The following is a 23,967-nucleotide window of genomic DNA, read 5'->3' as shown; positions in this document are numbered from 1 at the left end:
ACTAACAGGAACGTAAAACAAATTTGTGCACAAAATTTGAGAGAAATAAGCTTTTTTTGTAAGTATAAAACATTTCAGGGAACTTCTATTTCTGCTCATGAAACATGGGACCAACACTTTTTTACATGTTGCGTTTATATATTTTAGTTCAGTACAACAACACAAGCTTATCGACAACAAAGCTTATCGAAACGCGTTGCTATACTCATGCTGCTGCAGTGCTAGTTGAGTGGAAGTTTTATGGCGTATAAAAGTGTTGAACAAGGTGTTGACAGGCAGAATACTACCTTCAGACACGTCAACTAGTTCAAAACACTTTGCCTTCCTATCCTTTTCTTTATGCGTCTGACTGATCAGTGGAATACATAGTAAGTATGAATTACATTCATGGGAATATAGTGACCTTTCTGGTCATCTGACAGAATCAGTCAGTAAGCTACGTACCACTATCCACTCAGTCAGTCAGTCAGTAAGCTACGTACCACTATCCACTCAGTCAGTCAGTCAGTCAGTCAGTAAGCTACGTACCACTATCCACTCAGTCAGTCAGTCAGTAAGCTACGTACCACTATCCACTCAGTCAGTCAGTCAGTAAGCTACGTACCACTATCCACTCAGTCAGTCAGTCAGTAAGCTACGTACCACTATCCACTCAGTCAGTCAGTCAGTAAGCTACGTACCACTATCCACTCAGTCAGTCAGTCAGTAAGCTACGTACCACTATCCACTCAGTAAGCTACGTACCACTATCCACTCAGTCAGTCAGTAAGCTACGTACCACTATCCACTCAGTCAGTAAGCTACGTACCACTATCCAGTCAGTCAGTCAGTAAGCTATGTACCACTATCCACTCAGTAAGCTACGTACCACTATCCACTCAGTAAGCTACATACCACTATCCACTCAGTAAGCTACATACCACTATCCACTCAGTCAGTCAGTAAGCTACGTACCACTATCCACTCAGTAAGCTACGTACCACTATCCACTCAGTCAGTCAGTCAGTCAGTCAGCTATGTACCACTATCCACCCAGTCAGTCAGTCAGCTACGTACCACTATCCACTCAGTCAGTCAGTAAGCTACGTACCACTATCCACTCAGTAAGCTACGTACCACTATCCACTCAGTAAGCTACGTACCACTATCCACTCAGTCAGTCAGTAACCTACCTACCACTATCCACTCAGTCAGTCAGTAAGCTATGTACCACTATCCACTCAGTAAGCTACGTACCACTATCCACTCAGTAAGCTACATACCACTATCCACTCAGTCAGTCAGTAAGCTACGTACCACTATCCACTCAGTAAGCTACCTACCACTATCCACTCAGTAAGCTACGTACCACTATCCACTCAGTAAGCTACGTACCACTATCCACTCAGTCAGTCAGTCAGTCAGTCAGCTATGTACCACTATCCACCCAGTCAGTCAGTCAGCTACGTACCACTATCCACTCAGTCAGTCAGTAAGCTACGTACCACTATCCACTCAGTAAGCTACGTACCACTATCCACTCAGTCAGTCAGTCAGTCAGCTATGTACCACTATCCACCCAGTCAGTCAGTAAGCTACGCACCACTATCCACTCAGTCAGTCAGTAAGCTACGTACCACTATCCACTCAGTAAGCTACATACCACTATCCACTCAGTCAGTCAGTAAGCTACCTACCACTATCCACTCAGTCAGTCAGTAAGCTACGTACCACTATCCACTCAGTAAGCTACGTACCACTATCCACTCAGTAAGCTAAGTACCACTATCCACTCAGTCAGTCAGTAAGCTAAGTACCACTATCCACTCAGTCAGTCAGTAAGCTAAGTACCACTATCCACTCAGTCAGTCAGTAAGCTACCTACCACTATCCACTCAGTCAGTCAGTAAGCTACGTACCACTATCCACTCAGTCAGTCAGTAAGCTACGTACCACTATCCACTCAGTCAGTCAGTAAGCTACCTACCACTATCCACTCAGTAAGCTACGTACCACTATCCACTCAGTCAGTCAGTCAGTAAGCTACGTACCACTATCCACTCAGTCAGTCAGTAAGCTACGTACCACTATCCACCCAGTCAGTCAGTAAGCTACGTACCACTATCCACTCAGTCAGTCAGCTATGTACCACTATCCACTATCCACTCAGTCAGTCAGTCAGTAAGCTACGTACCACTATCCACTCAGTCAGTCAGTAAGCTACGTACCACTATCCACTCAGTAAGCTACGTACCACTATCCACTCAATCAGTCAGTAAGCTACGTACCACTATCCACTCAGTAAGCTACGTACCACTATCCACTCAGTCAGTCAGTAAGCTACCTACCACTATCCACTCAGTCAGTCAGTAAGCTACGTACCACTACCCACTCAGTCAGTCAGTCAGTAAGCTACGTACCACTATCCACTCAGTCAGTCAGCTATGTACCACTATCCACTCAGTAAGCTACGTACCACTATCCACTCAGTCAGTCAGTAAGCTAAGTACCACTATCCACTCAGTCAGTCAGTAAGCTACCTACCACTATCCACTCAGTCAGTCAGTAAGCTACCTACCACTATCCACTCAGTCAGTCAGTAAGCTACGTACCACTATCCACTCAGTCAGTCAGTAAGCTACGTACCACTATCCACTCAAGCTACGTACCACTATCCACTCAGTCAGTCAGTAAGCTACGTACCACTATCCACTCAGTCAGTCAGTAAGCTACCTACCACTATCCACTACCACATCCACTCAGTAAGCTACCACTATCCACTCAGTCAGTCAGTCAGTAAGCTACGTACCACTATCCACTCAGTCAGTCAGTAAGCTACGTACCACTATCCACCCAGTCAGTCAGTAAGCTACGTACCACTATCCACTCAGTCAGTCAGCTATGTACCACTATCCACTATCCACTCAGTCAGTCAGTCAGTAAGCTACATACCACTATCCACTCAGTCAGTCAGTCAGTAAGCTACATACCACTATCCACTCAGTCAGTCAGTCAGTAAGCTACATACCACTATCCACTCAGTCAGTCAGTCAGTAAGCTACGTACCACTATCCACTCAGTCAGTCAGCTACGTACCACTATCCACTCAGTCAGTCAGTCAGTAAGCTACGTACCACTATCCACTCAGTCAGTCAGTCAGTAAGCTACGTACCACTATCCACTCAGTCAGTCAGTCAGTAAGCTACGTACCACTATCCACTCAGTCAGTCAGTAAGCTACGTACCACTATCCAGTCAGTCAGTAAGCTACGTACCACTATCCACTCAGTAAGCTACGTACCACTATCCACTCAGTAAGCTACGTACCACTATCCACTCAGTCAGTCAGTAAGCTACGTACCACTATCCACTCAGTCAGTAAGCTACGTACCACTATCCAGTCAGTCAGTCAGTAAGCTATGTACCACTATCCACTCAGTAAGCAGTACCACTATCCCACTCAGTAAGCTACGTACCACTATCCACTCAGTCAGTCAGTAAGCTACGTACCACTATCCACTCAGTAAGCTACGTACCACTATCCACTCAGTCAGTCAGTCAGCTATGTACCACTATCCACCCAGTCAGTCAGTCAGCTACGTACCACTATCCACTCAGTCAGTCAGTAAGCTACGTACCACTATCCACTCAGTAAGCTACGTACCACTATCCACTCAGTCAGTCAGTAACCTACCTACCACTATCCACTCAGTCAGTCAGTAAGCTACCTACCACTATCCACTCAGTCAGTCAGTAAGCTATGTACCACTATCCACTCAGTAAGCTACGTACCACTATCCACTCAGTAAGCTACGTACCACTATCCACTCAGTCAGTCAGTCAGTACCACTATCCACTCAGCTACGTACCTACGTCACCACTATCCACTCAGTCAGTCAGTCAGTCAGCTATGTACCACTATCCACCCAGTCAGTCAGTCAGCTACGTACCACTATCCACTCAGTCAGTCAGTAAGCTACGTACCACTATCCACTCAGTAAGCTACGTACCACTATCCACTCAGTCAGTCAGTCAGTCAGCTATGTACCACTATCCACCCAGTCAGTCAGTAAGCTACGCACCACTATCCACTCAGTCAGTCAGTAAGCTACGTACCACTATCCACTCAGTAAGCTACGTACCACTATCCACTCAGTCAGTCAGTAAGCTACCTACCACTATCCACTCAGTCAGTCAGTAAACTACGTACCACTATCCACTCAGTAAGCTATGTACCACTATCCACTCAGTAAGCTACGTACCACTATCCACTCAGTCAGTCAGTAAGCTACCTACCACTATCCACTCAGTCAGTCAGTAAGCTACCTACCACTATCCACTCAGTCAGTCAGTAAGCTATGTACCACTATCCACTCAGTAAGCTACGTACCACTATCCACTCAGTCAGCTACGTACCACTATCCACTCAGTCAGTCAGCTATGTACCACTATCCACTCAGTAAGCTACGTACCACTATCCACTCAGTAAGCTACGTACCACTATCCACTCAGTAAGCTAAGTACCACTATCCACTCAGTCAGTCAGTAAGCTAAGTACCACTATCCACTCAGTCAGTCAGTAAGCTAAGTACCACTATCCACTGTCAGTCAGTAAGCTACCTACCACTATCCACTCAGTCAGTCAGTAAGCTACGTACCACTATCCACTCAGTCAGTCAGTAAGCTACGTACCACTATCCACTCAGTCAGTCAGTAAGCTACCTACCACTATCCACTCAGTAAGCTACGTACCACTATCCACTCAGTCAGTCAGTCAGTAAGCTACGTACCACTATCCACTCAGTCAGTCAGTAAGCTACGTACCACTATCCACCCAGTCAGTCAGTCAGCTATGTACCACTATCCACTATCCACTCAGTCAGTAAGCTACGTACCACTATCCACTCAGTCAGTCAGTAAGCTACGTACCACTATCCACTCAGTAAGCTACGTACCACTATCCACTCAGTCAGTCAGTAAGCTACGTACCACTATCCACTCAGTCAGTCAGCTATGTACCACTATCCACTCAGTAAGCTACGTACCACTATCCACTCAGTCAGTCAGTAAGCTAAGTACCACTATCCACTCAGTCAGTCAGTAAGCTACCTACCACTATCCACTCAGTCAGTAAGCTACCTACCACTATCCACTCAGTCAGTCAGTAAGCTACGTACCACTATCCACTCAGTCAGTCAGTAAGCTACGTACCACTATCCACTCAGTCAGTCAGTAAGCTACGTACCACTATCCACTCAGTCAGTCAGTAAGCTACCTACCACTATCCACTCAGTAAGCTACGTACCACTATCCACTCAGTCAGTCAGTAAGCTACGTACCACTATCCACTCAGTCAGTCAGTAAGCTACGTACCACTATCCACCCAGTCAGTCAGTAAGCTACGTACCACTATCCACTCAGTCAGTCAGCTATGTACCACTATCCACTATCCACTCAGTCAGTCAGTCAGTCAGTAAGCTACGTACCACTATCCACAGTCAGTCAGTCAGTAAGCTACGTACCACTATCCACTCAGTAAGCTACGTACCACTATCCACTCAATCAGTCAGTAAGCTACGTACCACTATCCACTCAGTAAGCTACGTACCACTATCCACTCAGTCAGTCAGTAAGCTACCTACCACTATCCACTCAGTCAGTCAGTAAGCTACGTACCACTACCCAGTCAGTCAGTCAGTAAGCTACGTACCACTATCCACTCAGTCAGTCAGTCAGTCAGCTATGTACCACTATCCACCCAGTCAGTCAGTAAGCTACGCACCACTATCCACTCAGTCAGTCAGTAAGCTACGTACCACTATCCACTCAGTAAGCTACGTACCACTATCCACTCAGTAAAGCTACCTACCACTATCCACTCAGTCAGTCAGTAAACTACGTACCACTATCCACTCAGTAAGCTATGTACCACTATCCACTCAGTAAGCTACGTACCACTATCCACTCAGTCAGTCAGTAAGCTACGTACCACTATCCACTCAGTAAGCTACGTACCACTATCCACTCAGTAAGCTAAGTACCACTATCCACTCAGTCAGTCAGTAAGCTAAGTACCACTATCCACTCAGTCAGTCAGTAAGCTAAGTACCACTATCCACTCAGTCAGTCAGTAAGCTACCTACCACTATCCACTCAGTCAGTCAGTAAGCTACGTACCACTATCCACTCAGTCAGTCAGTAAGCTACGTACCACTATCCACTCAGTCAGTCAGTAAGCTACCTACCACTATCCACTCAGTAAGCTACGTACCACTATCCACTCAGTCAGTCAGTCAGTAAGCTACGTACCACTATCCACTCAGTCAGTCAGTAAGCTACGTACCACTATCCACCCAGTCAGTCAGTAAGCTACGTACCACTATCCACTCAGTCAGTCAGCTATGTACCACTATCCACTATCCACTCAGTCAGTCAGTCAGTGAGCTACGTACCACTATCCACTCAGTAAGCTACGTACCACTATCCACTCAATCAGTCAGTAAGCTACGTACCACTATCCACTCAGTAAGCTACGTACCACTATCCACTCAGTCAGTCAGTAAGCTACCTACCACTATCCACTCAGTCAGTCAGTAAGCTACGTACCACTACCCACTCAGTCAGTCAGTCAGTAAGCTACGTACCACTATCCACTCAGTCAGTCAGCTATGTACCACTATCCACTCAGTAAGCTACGTACCACTATCCACTCAGTCAGTCAGTAAGCTACGTACCACTATCCACTCAGTCAGTCAGTAAGCTAAGTACCACTATCCACTCAGTCAGTCAGTAAGCTACCTACCACTATCCACTCAGTAAGCTACGTACCACTATCCACTCAGTCAGTCAGTCAGTCAGCTATGTACCACTATCCACCCAGTCAGTCAGTCAGCTACGTACCACTATCCACTCAGTCAGTCAGTAAGCTACGTACCACTATCCACTCAGTAAGCTACGTACCACTATCCACTCAGTCAGTCAGTAACCTACCTACCACTATCCACTCAGTCAGTCAGTAAGCTACCTACCACTATCCACTCAGTCAGTCAGTAAGCTATGTACCACTATCCACTCAGTAAGCTACGTACCACTATCCACTCAGTAAGCTACGTACCACTATCCACTCAGTCAGTCAGTAAGCTACGTACCACTATCCACTCAGTAAGCTACGTACCACTATCCACTCAGTCAGTCAGTCAGTCAGCTATGTACCACTATCCACCCAGTCAGTCAGTCAGCTACGTACCACTATCCACTCAGTCAGTCAGTAAGCTACGTACCACTATCCACTCAGTAAGCTACGTACCACTATCCACTCAGTCAGTCAGTCAGTCAGCTATGTACCACTATCCACCCAGTCAGTCAGTAAGCTACGCACCACTATCCACTCAGTCAGTCAGTAAGCTACGTACCACTATCCACTCAGTAAGCTACGTACCACTATCCACTCAGTCAGTCAGTAAGCTACCTACCACTATCCACTCAGTCAGTCAGTAAGCTATGTACCACTATCCACTCAGTAAGCTACGTACCACTATCCACTCAGTCAGCTACGTACCACTATCCACTCAGTCAGTCAGCTATGTACCACTATCCACTCAGTAAGCTACGTACCACTATCCACTCAGTAAGCTACGTACCACTATCCACTCAGTAAGCTAAGTACCACTATCCACTCAGTCAGTCAGTAAGCTAAGTACCACTATCCACTCAGTCAGTCAGTAAGCTAAGTACCACTATCCACTGTCAGTCAGTAAGCTACCTACCACTATCCACTCAGTCAGTCAGTAAGCTACGTACCACTATCCACTCAGTCAGTCAGTAAGCTACGTACCACTATCCACTCAGTCAGTCAGTAAGCTACCTACCACTATCCACTCAGTAAGCTACGTACCACTATCCACTCAGTCAGTCAGTCAGTAAGCTACGTACCACTATCCACTCAGTCAGTCAGTAAGCTACGTACCACTATCCACCCAGTCAGTCAGTCAGCTATGTACCACTATCCACTATCCACTCAGTCAGTAAGCTACGTACCACTATCCACTCAGTCAGTCAGTAAGCTACGTACCACTATCCACTCAGTAAGCTACGTACCACTATCCACTCAATCAGTCAGTAAGCTACGTACCACTATCCACTCAGTAAGCTACGTACCACTATCCACTCAGTCAGTCAGTAAGCTACGTACCACTATCCACTCAGTCAGTCAGCTATGTACCACTATCCACTCAGTAAGCTACGTACCACTATCCACTCAGTCAGTCAGTAAGCTAAGTACCACTATCCACTCAGTCAGTCAGTAAGCTACCTACCACTATCCACTCAGTCAGTAAGCTACGTACCACTATCCACTCAGTCAGTCAGTAAGCTACGTACCACTATCCACTCAGTCAGTCAGTAAGCTACGTACCACTATCCACTCGGTCAGTCAGTAAGCTACGTACCACTATCCACTCAGTCAGTCAGTAAGCTACCTACCACTATCCACTCAGTAAGCTACGTACCACTATCCACTCAGTCAGTCAGTCAGTAAGCTACGTACCACTATCCACTCAGTCAGTCAGTAAGCTACGTACCACTATCCACCCAGTCAGTCAGTAAGCTACGTACCACTATCCACTCAGTCAGTCAGCTATGTACCACTATCCACTATCCACTCAGTCAGTCAGTCAGTCAGTAAGCTACGTACCACTATCCACTCAGTCAGTCAGTAAGCTACGTACCACTATCCACTCAGTAAGCTACGTACCACTATCCACTCAATCAGTCAGTAAGCTACGTACCACTATCCACTCAGTAAGCTACGTACCACTATCCACTCAGTCAGTCAGTAAGCTACCTACCACTATCCACTCAGTCAGTCAGTAAGCTACGTACCACTACCCAGTCAGTCAGTCAGTAAGCTACGTACCACTATCCACTCAGTCAGTCAGTCAGTCAGCTATGTACCACTATCCACCCAGTCAGTCAGTAAGCTACGCACCACTATCCACTCAGTCAGTCAGTAAGCTACGTACCACTATCCACTCAGTAAGCTACGTACCACTATCCACTCAGTAAGCTACCTACCACTATCCACTCAGTCAGTCAGTAAACTACGTACCACTATCCACTCAGTAAGCTATGTACCACTATCCACTCAGTAAGCTACGTACCACTATCCACTCAGTCAGTCAGTAAGCTACGTACCACTATCCACTCAGTAAGCTACGTACCACTATCCACTCAGTCAGTCAGTAAGCTACGTACCACTATCCACTCAGTCAGTCAGTAAGCTACGTACCACTATCCACTCAGTAAGCTACGTACCACTATCCACTCAGTAAGCTACGTACCACTATCCACTCAGTAAGCTACGTACCACTATCCACTCAGTCAGTCAGTAAGCTACGTACCACTATCCACTCAGTAAGCTACGTACCACTATCCACTCAGTAAGCTAAGTACCACTATCCACTCAGTCAGTCAGTAAGCTAAGTACCACTATCCACTCAGTCAGTCAGTAAGCTAAGTACCACTATCCACTCAGTCAGTCAGTAAGCTACCTACCACTATCCACTCAGTCAGTCAGTAAGCTACGTACCACTATCCACTCAGTCAGTCAGTAAGCTACGTACCACTATCCACTCAGTCAGTCAGTAAGCTACCTACCACTATCCACTCAGTAAGCTACGTACCACTATCCACTCAGTCAGTCAGTCAGTAAGCTACGTACCACTATCCACTCAGTCAGTCAGTAAGCTACGTACCACTATCCACCCAGTCAGTCAGTAAGCTACGTACCACTATCCACTCAGTCAGTCAGCTATGTACCACTATCCACTATCCACTCAGTCAGTCAGTCAGTGAGCTACGTACCACTATCCACTCAGTAAGCTACGTACCACTATCCACTCAATCAGTCAGTAAGCTACCTACCACTATCCACTCAGTCAGTCAGTAAGCTACGTACCACTATCCACTCAGTAAGCTACGTACCACTATCCACTCAGTAAGCTACGTACCACTATCCACTCAGTCAGTCAGTAAGCTACCTACCACTATCCACTCAGTCAGTCAGTAAGCTACGTACCACTACCCACTCAGTCAGTCAGTCAGTAAGCTACGTACCACTATCCACTCAGTCAGTCAGCTATGTACCACTATCCACTCAGTAAGCTACGTACCACTATCCACTCAGTCAGTCAGTAAGCTAAGTACCACTATCCACTCAGTCAGTCAGTAAGCTAAGTACCACTATCCACTCAGTCAGTCAGTAAGCTACCTACCACTATCCACTCAGTCAGTCAGTAAGCTACCTACCACTATCCACTCAGTCAGTCAGTAAGCTACGTACCACTATCCACTCAGTCAGTCAGTAAGCTACGTACCACTATCCACTCAGTCAGTCCGTAAGCTACGTACCACTATCCACTCAGTCAGTCAGTAAGCTACCTACCACTATCCACTCAGTAAGCTACGTACCACTATCCACTCAGTCAGTCAGTCAGTAAGCTACGTACCACTATCCACTCAGTCAGTCAGTAAGCTACGTACCACTATCCACCCAGTCAGTCAGTAAGCTACGTACCACTATCCACTCAGTCAGTCAGCTATGTACCACTATCCACTATCCACTCAGTCAGTCAGTCAGTCAGTAAGCTACGTACCACTATCCACTCAGTCAGTCAGTAAGCTACGTACCACTATCCACTCAGTAAGCTACGTACCACTATCCACTCAATCAGTCAGTAAGCTACGTACCACTATCCACTCAGTAAGCTACGTACCACTATCCACTCAGTCAGTCAGTAAGCTACCTACCACTATCCACTCAGTCAGTCAGTAAGCTACGTACCACTACCCACTCAGTCAGTCAGTCAGTAAGCTACGTACCACTATCCACTCAGTCAGTCAGCTATGTACCACTATCCACTCAGTAAGCTACGTACCACTATCCACTCAGTCAGTCAGTAAACTACGTACCACTATCCACTCAGTAAGCTACGTACCACTATCCACTCAGTAAGCTACGTACCACTATCCACTCAGTCAGTCAGTAAGCTACCTACCACTATCCACTCAGTCAGTCAGTAAGCTACGTACCACTATCCACTCAGTAAGCTACGTACCACTATCCACTCAGTAAGCTAAGTACCACTATCCACTCAGTCAGTCAGTAAGCTAAGTACCACTATCCACTCAGTCAGTCAGTAAGCTAAGTACCACTATCCACTCAGTCAGTCAGTAAGCTACCTACCACTATCCACTCAGTCAGTCAGTAAGCTACGTACCACTATCCACTCAGTCAGTCAGTAAGCTACGTACCACTATCCACTCAGTCAGTCAGTAAGCTACCTACCACTATCCATCCACTCAGTAAGCTACGTACCACTATCCACTCAGTCAGTCAGTCAGTAAGCTACGTACCACTATCACTCAGTCAGTCAGTAAGCTACGTACCACTATCCACCCAGTCAGTCAGTAAGCTACGTACCACTATCCACTCAGTCAGTCAGCTATGTACCACTATCCACTATCCACTCAGTCAGTCAGTCAGTAAGCTACGTACCACTATCCACTCAGTCAGTCAGTAAGCTACGTACCACTATCCACTCAGTAAGCTACGTACCACTATCCACTCAATCAGTCAGTAAGCTACGTACCACTATCCACTCAGTAAGCTACGTACCACTATCCACTCAGTCAGTCAGTAAGCTACCTACCACTATCCACTCAGTCAGTCAGTAAGCTACGTACCACTACCCACTCAGTCAGTCAGTCAGTAAGCTACGTACCACTATCCACTCAGTCAGTCAGCTATGTACCACTATCCACTCAGTAAGCTACGTACCACTATCCACTCAGTCAGTCAGTAAGCTAAGTACCACTATCCACTCAGTCAGTCAGTAAGCTAAGTACCACTATCCACTCAGTCAGTCAGTAAGCTACCTACCACTATCCACTCAGTCAGTCAGTAAGCTACCTACCACTATCCACTCAGTCAGTCAGTAAGCTACGTACCACTATCCACTCAGTCAGTCAGTAAGCTACGTACCACTATCCACTCAAGCTACGTACCACTATCCACTCAGTCAGTCAGTAAGCTACGTACCACTATCCACTCAGTCAGTCAGTAAGCTACCTACCACTATCCACTCAGTAAGCTACGTACCACTATCCACTCAGTCAGTCAGTAAGCTACGTACCACTATCCACTCAGTCAGTCAGTAAGCTACGTACCACTATCCACCCAGTCAGTCAGTAAGCTACTACGTACCACTATCCACTCAGTCAGTCAGCTATGTACCACTATCCACTATCCACTCAGTCAGTCAGTCAGTAAGCTACATACCACTATCCACTCAGTCAGTCAGTCAGTAAGCTACATACCACTATCCACTCAGTCAGTCAGTCAGTAAGCTACATACCACTATCCACTCAGTCAGTCAGTCAGTCTAGTACCACTATCCACTCAGTCAGTCAGCTACGTACCACTATCCACTCAGTCAGTCAGTCAGTAAGCTACGTACCACTATCCACTCAGTCAGTCAGTCAGTAAGCTACGTACCACTATCCACTCAGTCAGTCAGTCAGTAAGCTACGTACCACTATCCACTCAGTCAGTCAGTCAGTAAGCTACGTACCACTATCCAGTCAGTCAGTAAGCTACGTACCACTATCCACTCAGTAAGCTACGTACCACTATCCACTCAGTAAGCTACGTACCACTATCCACTCAGTCAGTCAGTAAGCTACGTATCACTATCCACTCAGTCAGTAAGCTACGTACCACTATCCAGTCAGTCAGTCAGTAAGCTATGTACCACTATCCACTCAGTAAGCTACGTACCACTATCCACTCAGTAAGCTACGTACCACTATCCACTCAGTCAGTCAGTAAGCTACGTACCACTATCCACTCAGTAAGCTACGTACCACTATCCACTCAGTCAGTCAGTCAGTCAGTCAGCTATGTACCACTATCCACCCAGTCAGTCAGTCAGCTACGTACCACTATCCACTCAGTCAGTCAGTAAGCTACGTACCACTATCCACTCAGTAAGCTACGTACCACTATCCACTCAGTCAGTCAGTAACCTACCTACCACTATCCACTCAGTAAGCTACGTACCACTATCCACTCAGTCAGTCAGTAAGCTACCTACCACTATCCACTCAGTCAGTCAGTAAGCTATGTACCACTATCCACTCAGTAAGCTACGTACCACTATCCACTCAGTCAGTCAGTAAGCTACGTACCACTATCCACTCAGTAAGCTACGTACCACTATCCACTCAGTAAGCTACGTACCACTATCCACTCAGTCAGTCAGTCAGTCAGTCAGTCAGCTATGTACCACTATCCACCCAGTCAGTCAGTCAGCTACGTACCACTATCCACTCAGTCAGTCAGTAAGCTACGTACCACTATCCACTCAGTAAGCTACGTACCACTATCCACTCAGTCAGTCAGTCAGTCAGCTATGTACCACTATCCACCCAGTCAGTCAGTAAGCTACGCACCACTATCCACTCAGTCAGTCAGTAAGCTACGTACCACTATCCACTCAGTAAGCTACGTACCACTATCCACTCAGTCAGTCAGTAAGCTACCTACCACTATCCACTCAGTCAGTCAGTAAACTACGTACCACTATCCACTCAGTAAGCTATGTACCACTATCCACTCAGTAAGCTACGTACCACTATCCACTCAGTCAGTCAGTAAGCTACCTACCACTATCCACTCAGTCAGTCAGTAAGCTACCTACCACTATCCACTCAGTCAGTCAGTCAGCTATGTACCACTATCCACTCAGTAAGCTACGTACCACTATCCACTCAGTAAGCTAAGTACCACTATCCACTCAGTCAGTCAGTAAGCTAAGTACCACTATCCACTCAGTCAGTCAGTAAGCTAAGTACCACTATCCACTGTCAGTCAGTAAGCTACCTACCACTATCCACTCAGTCAGTCAGTAAGCTACGTACCACTATCCACTCAGTCAGTCAGTAAGCTACGTACCACTATCCACTCAGTCAGTCAGTAAGCTACCTACCACTATCCACTCAGTAAGCTACGTACCACTATCCACTCAGTCAGTCAGTCAGTAAGCTACGTACCACTATCCACTCAGTCAGTCAGTAAGCTACGTACCACTATCCACCCAGTCAGTCAGTAAGCTACGTACCACTATCCACTCAGTCAGTCAGCTATGTACCACTATCCACTCAGTCAGTCAGTCAGTAAGCTACGTACCACTATCCACTCAGTCAGTCAGTAAGCTACGTACCACTATCCACTCAGTCAGTCAGTAAGCTACCTACCACTATCCACTCAGTAAGCTACGTACCACTATCCACTCAATCAGTCAGTAAGCTACGTACCACTATCCACTCAGTAAGCTACGTACCACTATCCACTCAGTCAGTCAGTAAGCTACCTACCACTATCCACTCAGTCAGTCAGTAAGCTACGTACCACTACCCACTCAGTCAGTCAGTAAGCTACGTACCACTATCCACTCAGTCAGTCAGCTATGTACCACTATCCACTCAGTAAGCTACGTACCACTATCCACTCAGTCAGTCAGTAAGCTAAGTACCACTATCCACTCAGTCAGTCAGTAAGCTAAGTACCACTATCCACTCAGTCAGTCAGTAAGCTACCTACCACTATCCACTCAGTCAGTAAGCTACCTACCACTATCCACTCAGTCAGTCAGTAAGCTACGTACCACTATCCACTCAGTCAGTCAGTAAGCTACGTACCACTATCCACTCAGTCAGTCAGTAAGCTACGTACCACTATCCACTCAGTCAGTCAGTAAGCTACCTACCACTATCCACTCAGTAAGCTACGTACCACTATCCACTCAGTCAGTCAGTAAGCTAAGTACCACTATCCACTCAGTCAGTCAGTAAGCTAAGTACCACTATCCACTGTCAGTCAGTAAGCTACCTACCACTATCCACTCAGTCAGTCAGTAAGCTACGTACCACTATCCACTCAGTCAGTCAGTAAGCTACGTACCACTATCCACTCAGTCAGTCAGTAAGCTACCTACCACTATCCACTCAGTAAGCTACGTACCACTATCCACTCAGTCAGTCAGTCAGTAAGCTACGTACCACTATCCACTCAGTCAGTCAGTAAGCTACGTACCACTATCCACCCAGTCAGTCAGTAAGCTACGTACCACTATCCACTCAGTCAGTCAGCTATGTACCACTATCCACTCAGTCAGTCAGTCAGTAAGCTACGTACCACTATCCACTCAGTCAGTCAGTAAGCTACGTACCACTATCCACTCAGTCAGTCAGTAAGCTACCTACCACTATCCACTCAGTAAGCTACGTACCACTATCCACTCAATCAGTCAGTAAGCTACGTACCACTATCCACTCAGTAAGCTACGTACCACTATCCACTCAGTCAGTCAGTAAGCTACCTACCACTATCCACTCAGTCAGTCAGTAAGCTACGTACCACTACCCACTCAGTCAGTCAGTCAGTAAGCTACGTACCACTATCCACTCAGTCAGTCAGCTATGTACCACTATCCACTCAGTAAGCTACGTACCACTATCCACTCAGTCAGTCAGTAAGCTAAGTACCACTATCCACTCAGTCAGTCAGTAAGCTAAGTACCACTATCCACTCAGTCAGTCAGTAAGCTACCTACCACTATCCACTCAGTCAGTAAGCTACCTACCACTATCCACTCAGTCAGTCAGTAAGCTACGTACCACTATCCACTCAGTCAGTCAGTAAGCTACGTACCACTATCCACTCAGTCAGTCAGTAAGCTACGTACCACTATCCACTCAGTCAGTCAGTAAGCTACCTACCACTATCCACTCAGTAAGCTACGTACCACTATCCACTCAGTCAGTCAGTAAGCTACGTACCACTATCCACTCAGTCAGTCAGTAAGCTACGTACCACTATCCACCCAGTCAGTCAGTAAGCTACGTACCACTATCCACTCAGTCAGTCAGCTATGTACCACTATCCACTATCCACTCAGTCAGTCAGTCAGTCAGTAAGCTACGTACCACTATCCACTCAGTCAGTCAGTAAGCTACGTACCACTATCCACTCAGTAAGCTACGTACCACTATCCACTCAATCAGTCAGTAAGCTACGTACCACTATCCACTCAGTAAGCTACGTACCACTATCCACTCAGTCAGTCAGTAAGCTACCTACCACTATCCACTCAGTCAGTCAGTAAGCTACGTACCACTATCCACTCAGTCAGTCAGTCAGTCAGCTATGTACCACTATCCACCCAGTCAGTCAGTAAGCTACGCACCACTATCCACTCAGTCAGTCAGTAAGCTACGTACCACTATCCACTCAGTAAGCTACCTACCACTATCCACTCAGTCAGTCAGTAAACTACGTACCACTATCCACTCAGTAAGCTATGTACCACTATCCACTCAGTAAGCTACCTACCACTATCCACTCAGTCAGTCAGTAAACTACGTACCACTATCCACTCAGTAAGCTATGTACCACTATCCACTCAGTAAGCTACGTACCACTATCCACTCAGTCAGTCAGTAAGCTACCTACCACTATCCACTCAGTCAGTCAGTAAGCTACCTACCACTATCCACTCAGTCAGTCAGTAAGCTACGTACCACTATCCACTCAGTAAGCTACGTACCACTATCCACTCAGTCAGTCAGTAAGCTACCTACCACTATCCACTCAGTCAGTCAGTAAGCTACGTACCACTACCCACTCAGTCAGTCAGTCAGTAAGCTACGTACCACTATCCACTCAGTCAGTCAGCTATGTACCACTATCCACTCAGTAAGCTACGTACCACTATCCACTCAGTCAGTCAGTAAGCTAAGTACCACTATCCACTCAGTCAGTCAGTAAGCTAAGTACCACTATCCACTCAGTCAGTCAGTAAGCTACCTACCACTATCCACTCAGTCAGTCAGTAAGCTACCTACCACTATCCACTCAGTCAGTCAGTAAGCTACGTACCACTATCCACTCAGTCAGTCAGTAAGCTACGTACCACTATCCACTCAGTCAGTCAGTAAGCTACGTACCACTATCCACTCAGTCAGTCAGTAAGCTACCTACCACTATCCACTCAGTAAGCTACGTACCACTATCCACTCAGTCAGTCAGTCAGTAAGCTACGTACCACTATCCACTCAGTCAGTCAGTAAGCTACGTACCACTATCCACCCAGTCAGTCAGTAAGCTACGTACCACTATCCACTCAGTCAGTCAGCTATGTACCACTATCCACTCAGTCAGTCAGTCAGCTACGTACCACTATCCACTCAGTCAGTCAGTAAGCTACGTACCACTATCCACTCAGTAAGCTACGTACCACTATCCACTCAATCAGTCAGTAAGCTACGTACCACTATCCACTCAGTAAGCTACGTACCACTATCCACTCAGTCAGTCAGTAAGCTACCTACCACTATCCACTCAGTCAGTCAGTAAGCTACGTACCACTACCCACTCAGTCAGTCAGTCAGTAAGCTACGTACCACTATCCACTCAGTCAGTCAGCTATGTACCACTATCCACTCAGTAAGCTACGTACCACTATCCACTCAGTCAGTCAGTAAGCTACGTACCACTACCCACTCAGTCAGTCAGTAAGCTAAGTACCACTATCCACTCAGTCAGTCAGTAAGCTACCTACCACTATCCACTCAGTCAGTCAGTAAGCTACGTACCACTATCCACTCAGTCAGTCAGTAAGCTACGTACCACTATCCACTCAGTCAGTCAGTAAGCTACCTACCACTATCCACTCAGTAAGCTACGTACCACTATCCACTCAGTCAGTCAGTAAGCTACGTACCACTATCCACTCAGTCAGTCAGTAAGCTAAGTACCACTATCCACTCAGTCAGTCAGTAAGCTACCTACCACTATCCAGTCAGTCAGTAAGCTACCTACCACTATCCACTCAGTCAGTCAGTAAGCTACGTACCACTATCCACTCAGTCAGTCAGTAAGCTACGTACCACTATCCACTCAGTCAGTCAGTAAGCTACGTACCACTATCCACTCAGTCAGTCAGTAAGCTACCTACCACTATCCACTCAGTAAGCTACGTACCACTATCCACTCAGTCAGTCAGTCAGTAAGCTACGTACCACTATCCACTCAGTCAGTCAGTAAGCTACGTACCACTATCCACTCAGTCAGTCAGTAAGCTACCTACCACTATCCACTCAGTCAGTCAGTAAGCTACGTACCACTATCCACTCAGTCAGTCAGTAAGCTACGTACCACTATCCACTCAGTCAGTCAGTCAGTAAGCTACGTACCACTATCCACTCAGTCAGTAAGCTACCTACCACTATCCACTCAGTAAGCTACGTACCACTATCCACTCAGTCAGTCAGTAAGCTACGTACCACTATCCACTCAGTCAGTCAGTAAGCTACGTACCACTATCCACTCAGTAAGCTACGTACCACTATCCACTCAATCAGTCAGTAAGCTACGTACCACTATCCACTCAGTCAGTCAGTAAGCTACGTACCACTATCCACTCAGTCAGTCAGTAAGCTACGTACCACTATCCACCCAGTCAGTCAGTAAGCTACGTACCACTATCCACTCAGTCAGTCAGTCAGTAAGCTACGTACCACTATCCACTCAGTAAGCTACGTACCACTATCCACTCAGTCAGTCAGTCAGCTATGTACCACTATCCACTCAGTAAGCTACCTACCACTATCCACTCAGTCAGTCAGTAAGCTACCTACCACTATCCACTCAGTCAGTCAGTAAGCTACGTACCACTATCCACTCAGTCAGTCAGTAAGCTACGTACCACTATCCACTCAGTAAGCTACGTACCACTATCCACTCAGTAAGCTACGTACCACTATCCACTCAGTAAGCTACGTACCACTATCCACTCAGTCAGTCAGCTATGTACCACTATCCACTCAGTAAGCTACGTACCACTATCCACTCAGTCAGTCAGTAAGCTACGTACCACTATCCACTCAGTCAGTCAGTAAGCTAAGTACCACTATCCACTCAGTCAGTCAGTAAGCTACCTACCACTATCCACTCAGTCAGTCAGTAAGCTACGTACCACTATCCACTCAGTCAGTCAGTAAGCTACGTACCACTATCCACTCAGTCAGTCAGTAAGCTACCTACCACTATCCACTCAGTAAGCTACGTACCACTATCCACTCAGTCAGTCAGTCAGTAAGCTACGTACCACTATCCACTCAGTCAGTCAGTAAGCTACGTACCACTATCCACCCAGTCAGTCAGTAAGCTACGTACCACTATCCACTCAGTCAGTCAGCTATGTACCACTATCCACTCAGTAAGCTACGTACCACTATCCACTCAGTCAGTCAGTAAGCTACCTACCACTATCCACTCAGTCAGTAAGCTACGTACCACTATCCACTCAGTAAGCTACGTACCACTATCCACTCAGTAAGCTACGTACCACTATCCACTCAGTAAGCTACGTACCACTATCCACTCAGTAAGCTACGTACCACTATCCACTCAATCAGTCAGTAAGCTACGTACCACTATCCACCCAGTCAGTCAGTAAGCTACGTACCACTATCCACTCAGTCAGTCAGCTATGTACCACTATCCACTCAGTAAGCTACGTACCACTATCCACTCAGTCAGTCAGTAAGCTACCTACCACTATCCACTCAGTCAGTCAGTCAGTAAGCTACCTACCACTATCCACTCAGTCAGTCAGTAAGCTACGTACCACTATCCACTCAGTAAGCTACGTACCACTATCCACTCAGTCAGTCAGTAAGCTACCTACCACTATCCACTCAGTCAGTCAGTAAGCTACGTACCACTACCCACTCAGTCAGTCAGTCAGTAAGCTACGTACCACTATCCACTCAGTCAGTCAGCTATGTACCAGTATCCACTCAGTAAGCTACGTACCACTATCCACTCAGTCAGTCAGTAAGCTAAGTACCACTATCCACTCAGTCAGTCAGTAAGCTACCTACCACTATCCACTCAGTCAGTCAGTAAGCTACGTACCACTATCCACTCAGTCAGTCAGTAAGCTACGTACCACTATCCACTCAGTCAGTCAGTAAGCTACCTACCACTATCCACTCAGTAAGCTACGTACCACTATCCACTCAGTCAGTCAGTCAGTAAGCTACGTACCACTATCCACTCAGTCAGTCAGTAAGCTAAGTACCACTATCCACTCAGTCAGTCAGTAAGCTACCTACCACTATCCAGTCAGTCAGTAAGCTACCTACCACTATCCACTCAGTCAGTCAGTAAGCTACGTACCACTATCCACTCAGTCAGTCAGTAAGCTACGTACCACTATCCACTCAGTCAGTCAGTCAGTAAGCTACGTACCACTATCCACTCAGTCAGTAAGCTACCTACCACTATCCACTCAGTAAGCTACGTACCACTATCCACTCAGTCAGTCAGTCAGTAAGCTACGTACCACTATCCACTCAGTCAGTCAGTAAGCTACGTACCACTATCCACTCAGTCAGTCAGTAAGCTACCTACCACTATCCACTCAGTCAGTCAGTAAGCTACGTACCACTATCCACTCAGTCAGTCAGTAAGCTACGTACCACTATCCACTCAGTCAGTCAGTAAGCTACGTACCACTATCCACTCAGTCAGTAAGCTACCTACCACTATCCACTCAGTAAGCTACGTACCACTATCCACTCAGTCAGTCAGTAAGCTACGTACCACTATCCACTCAGTCAGTCAGTAAGCTACGTACCACTATCCACTCAGTAAGCTACGTACCACTATCCACTCAATCAGTCAGTAAGCTACGTACCACTATCCACTCAGTCAGTCAGTAAGCTACGTACCACTATCCACTCAGTCAGTCAGTAAGCTACGTACCACTATCCACCCAGTCAGTCAGTAAGCTACGTACCACTATCCACTCAGTCAGTCAGTAAGCTACCTACCACTATCCACTCAGTAAGCTACGTACCACTATCCACTCAGTCAGTCAGTCAGTAAGCTACGTACCACTATCCACTCAGTCAGTCAGTAAGCTAAGTACCACTATCCACTCAGTCAGTCAGTAAGCTACCTACCACTATCCAGTCAGTCAGTAAGCTACGTACCACTATCCACTCAGTAAGCTACGTACCACTATCCACTCAGTCAGTCAGTCAGCTATGTACCACTATCCACTCAGTAAGCTACCTACCACTATCCACTCAGTCAGTCAGTAAGCTACCTACCACTATCCACTCAGTCAGTCAGTAAGCTACGTACCACTATCCACTCAGTCAGTCAGTAAGCCACTCAGTAAGCCACTATCCACTCAGTAAGCTACGTACCACTATCCACTCAGTAAGCTACGTACCACTATCCACTCAGTAAGCTACGTACCACTATCCACTCAGTAAGCTACGTACCACTATCCACTCAGTCAGTCAGCTATGTACCACTATCCACTCAGTAAGCTACGTACCACTATCCACTCAGTCAGTCAGTAAGCTACGTACCACTATCCACTCAGTCAGTCAGTAAGCTAAGTACCACTATCCACTCAGTCAGTCAGTAAGCTACCTACCACTATCCACTCAGTCAGTCAGTAAGCTACGTACCACTATCCACTCAGTCAGTCAGTAAGCTACGTACCACTATCCACTCAGTCAGTCAGTAAGCTACCTACCACTATCCACTCAGTAAGCTACGTACCACTATCCACTCAGTCAGTCAGTCAGTAAGCTACGTACCACTATCCACTCAGTCAGTCAGTAAGCTACGTACCACTATCCACCCAGTCAGTCAGTAAGCTACGTACCACTATCCACTCAGTCAGTCAGCTATGTACCACTATCCACTCAGTAAGCTACGTACCACTATCCACTCAGTCAGTCAGTAAGCTACCTACCACTATCCACTCAGTCAGTAAGCTACGTACCACTATCCACTCAGTAAGCTACGTACCACTATCCACTCAGTAAGCTACGTACCACTATCCACTCAGTAAGCTACGTACCACTATCCACTCAATCAGTCAGTAAGCTACGTACCACTATCCACCCAGTCAGTCAGTAAGCTACGTACCACTATCCACTCAGTCAGTCAGCTATGTACCACTATCCACTCAGTAAGCTACGTACCACTATCCACTCAGTCAGTCAGTAAGCTACCTACCACTATCCACTCAGTCAGTCAGTCAGTAAGCTACGTACCACTATCCACTCAGTCAGTCAGTAAGCTACGTACCACTATCCACTCAGTAAGCTACGTACCACTATCCACTCAGTCAGTCAGTAAGCTACCTACCACTATCCACTCAGTCAGTCAGTAAGCTACGTACCACTACCCACTCAGTCAGTCAGTCAGTAAGCTACGTACCACTATCCACTCAGTCAGTCAGCTATGTACCAGTATCCACTCAGTAAGCTACGTACCACTATCCACTCAGTCAGTCAGTAAGCTAAGTACCACTATCCACTCAGTCAGTCAGTAAGCTACCTACCACTATCCACTCAGTCAGTCAGTAAGCTACGTACCACTATCCACTCAGTCAGTCAGTAAGCTACGTACCACTATCCACTCAGTCAGTCAGTAAGCTACCTACCACTATCCACTCAGTAAGCTACGTACCACTATCCACTCAGTCAGTCAGTCAGTAAGCTACGTACCACTATCCACTCAGTCAGTCAGTAAGCTACGTACCACTATCCACTCAGTCAGTCAGCTATGTACCACTATCCACTCAGTAAGCTACGTACCACTATCCACTGTCAGTCAGTAAGCTACCTACCACTATCCACTCAGTCAGTCAGTAAGCTACCTACCACTATCCACTCAGTCAGTCAGTAAGCTACGTACCACTATCCACTCAGTCAGTCAGTAAGCTACGTACCACTATCCACTCAGTCAGTCAGTAAGCTACGTACCACTATCCACTCAGTCAGTCAGTAAGCTACGTACCACTATCCACTCAGTCAGTCAGTAAGCTACCTACCACTATCCACTCAGTAAGCTACGTACCACTATCCACTCAGTCAGTCAGTCAGTCAGCTACGTACCACTATCCACTCAGTCAGTCAGTAAGCTACGTACCACTATCCACTCAGTCAGTCAGTAATCTACGTACCACTATCCACCCAGTCAGTCAGTAAGCTACGTACCACTATCCAGTCAGTCAGTCAGTAAGCTACGTACCACTATCCACTCAGTAAGCTACGTACCACTATCCACTCAGTCAGTCAGTCAGTCAGCTATGTACCACTATCCACTCAGTAAGCTACCTACCACTATCCACTCAGTCAGTCAGTCAGTAAGCTACGTACCACTATCCACTCAGTCAGTCAGTAAGCTACCTACCACTATCCACTCAATCAGTCAGTAAGCTACGTACCACTATCCACTCAGTCAGTCAGTAAGCTACGTACCACTATCCACTCAATCAGTCAGTAAGCTACGTACCACTATCCACTCAGTAAGCTACGTACCACTATCCACTCAGTAAGCTACGTACCACTATCCACTCAGTCAGTCAGCTATGTACCACTATCCACTCAGTAAGCTACGTACCACTATCCACTCAGTCAGTCAGTAAGCTAAGTACCACTATCCACTCAGTCAGTCAGTAAGCTAAGTACCACTATCCACTCAGTCAGTCAGTAAGCTACCTACCACTATCCACTCAGTCAGTCAGTAAGCTACCTACCACTATCCACTCAGTCAGTAAGCTACGTACCACTATCCACTCAGTCAGTCAGTAAGCTACGTACCACTATCCACTCAGTAAGCTACGTACCACTATCCACTCAGTCAGTCAGTCAGTAAGCTACGTACCACTATCCACTCAGTCAGTCAGTAAGCTACGTACCACTATCCACTCAGTCAGTCAGCTATGTACCACTATCCACTCAGTAAGCTACGTACCACTATCCACTCAGTCAGTCAGTAAGCTACCTACCACTATCCACTCAGTAGGTCAGTAAGCTACGTACCACTATCCAC

The 23,967-nt window shown here is 46.6% G+C and overlaps 1 protein-coding gene across 1 annotated transcript in view; it reads right to left on the bottom strand.

The window, feature by feature from the left end:
- LOC115124074 (disintegrin and metalloproteinase domain-containing protein 10-like) overlaps window positions 1–23,967 on the bottom strand; it is a 53,779-nt gene that overhangs the window by 3,837 nt on the left and 25,975 nt on the right. The gene's annotated exons all lie outside the window — the stretch shown is intronic.

This window comes from Oncorhynchus nerka, linkage group LG9a, assembly GCF_034236695.1.
Source record: "Oncorhynchus nerka isolate Pitt River linkage group LG9a, Oner_Uvic_2.0, whole genome shotgun sequence".
Taxonomy (NCBI): domain Eukaryota; kingdom Metazoa; phylum Chordata; class Actinopteri; order Salmoniformes; family Salmonidae; genus Oncorhynchus; species Oncorhynchus nerka.
The sequence above is the reverse complement of the archived record's forward strand: the minus strand, read 5'-3'. Positions and strand labels throughout refer to the sequence as shown.